This window comes from Geospiza fortis, unplaced genomic scaffold (genome assembly GCF_000277835.1).
Source record: "Geospiza fortis unplaced genomic scaffold, GeoFor_1.0 scaffold201, whole genome shotgun sequence".
Taxonomy (NCBI): domain Eukaryota; kingdom Metazoa; phylum Chordata; class Aves; order Passeriformes; family Thraupidae; genus Geospiza; species Geospiza fortis.
This window is the reverse complement of record NW_005054440.1, coordinates 478,449-480,209: the sequence shown is the minus strand read 5'-3', so window position 1 is coordinate 480,209 and position 1,761 is coordinate 478,449. Positions and strand designations below refer to the sequence as shown.

The 1,761-nt window shown below is 40.7% G+C and overlaps 1 protein-coding gene across 1 annotated transcript in view; it reads right to left on the bottom strand.

Moving 5' to 3' along the window:
- Nucleotides 1-1,761, bottom strand: part of DMGDH (dimethylglycine dehydrogenase) — a 41,102-nt gene that overhangs the window by 37,542 nt on the left and 1,799 nt on the right. The gene's annotated exons all lie outside the window — the stretch shown is intronic.

The following is a 1,761-nucleotide window of genomic DNA, read 5'->3' as shown; positions in this document are numbered from 1 at the left end:
TTCCCTAAGGAAGGAGATGAGGCATCTTTACAAAAAAAAAAGACCAAATTACAGACAGTTAGAAAAAGTCAATTACAGTTTTCCCCATTTCTTTTGTTTACAGCTTCAACCATAATACACATGGGTTTCTACTTGGGAGTTTACACACATAGCTTAAGACCTAACCTGTTCACTCATATCCGCTTTTAAAGCAAATGTTTTTTGAGGGCCATATAGGTAAACAGCTGTAATAAAAAAGAAGGAAAAAAAAAACCAAAACCAGAAAACAACAAAACAAGTTTGCTGCCACTTGCAACTTTAGATATTATTTATCCAATATACCCTTATATGTAGATCCTATTTCTCAAAAAGAAGCTGCTGCATAACATGACAATGTCAAAATCTGACTTTTCCAAAGTACTGTAGTATGTGCACAAAGTAGGCTTTAAAAATACTTACTTAGTAAGGCCCCTTAATAAATTTCTAAAACCAATGTCAGTAGACTAAGTCAGTATACATGTTCATGAAGAAAAAAGCTTGATACTTACTTTCATGTTCTATCTATTTTGCCATGTTCACAGATTCACAGAATATTCTGAGTTTGGAAGGTACACACAACGAACATCAAGTCCAACTTATAAGTGAATGGCCCATGCAGAGACTGAATTCACAACCCTGTGTTATTTGCACCATGCTCTAAACAACTGAGCCATTCCCAGAGTTGGCATCTCCTACTTTGCTTAAGACAAAACATTATAGAAACAGGTTTTTGTCAATGGCTCACACCTGCTGCTCCACACTGTACTTTCAAAACTACTTGAGTTCAGCATAAACCAGAACTGCTGCCATAAGCAGCCCTATTCTTCTGCAAGTTAAGTGATCCTCCTCTCTACTGCCTCATCCACAGACAGCCAAGCAGCAAGCTACATGGGGAAATTTATCACAAATTTTTAAGAAGCAATTTTTTTGGATGTGAGACAAGGTAGCACATGTTATCACAGCAGCAGTACAGACTACCATGAATCACCAGTATTTTTCTCTCCAGTTAATCTATACTCAATTATCTCTCCTCCTTGTACACTTTCAACTTCTCTGGCAACAGACTTTGTAATGTATAACTAGTCTCCTATGTCTCCCACTCAGAAATAAAAGCTACCAGTTTTATGTCTTATGAATGGAGATCTTATAGCATTTTAAATGCAATTGCAGGCAGAACATGCACCACGCTTATACAATAAATGGTGGCAAATGAAAAGTAAAATAAGTGGGAGCACAGGACACCACAGCTGTTCTGTATTTGGTGCACCACACACATGCACGGGTTCTTTTTTCTGATTACATATTAATTTTTGCAAGTTAACATCAAGCTGCTTAACAGCCAGATGTGCGGCGCTTACACCAGCTTCTCTACTGAATTTTGAGGCACAGGGTAATCAAGGTCAAGCATAAAGACATTTCCTATTGTTCTTTTATGCTGTGGATTTGAAATCTTCTCATGTGCCTTTCAGCTTTTTTCAAACCTTTGCCCAGGAGCCAGGCAAGAATCCGGGGTTCACCTTCCCAGTGAACTAAACAGGTCACCCAGATGTTTGATCGCGCCAGTTAAAACCAGTCATTGTTTGCTTATCGGTATGGCCCAGAAGACAACAGAAGGGACCTCGCTACACCAGGTCAGCAACCCACCCCGGGCTGGTTCCGGCTTTGGCGCAGCACTGCGAGGCGCAGAGAGGCACCTCTGGCCACAGGTGCCGCAGCCGGAGCTGGCTCCCGTCACCAGCACCC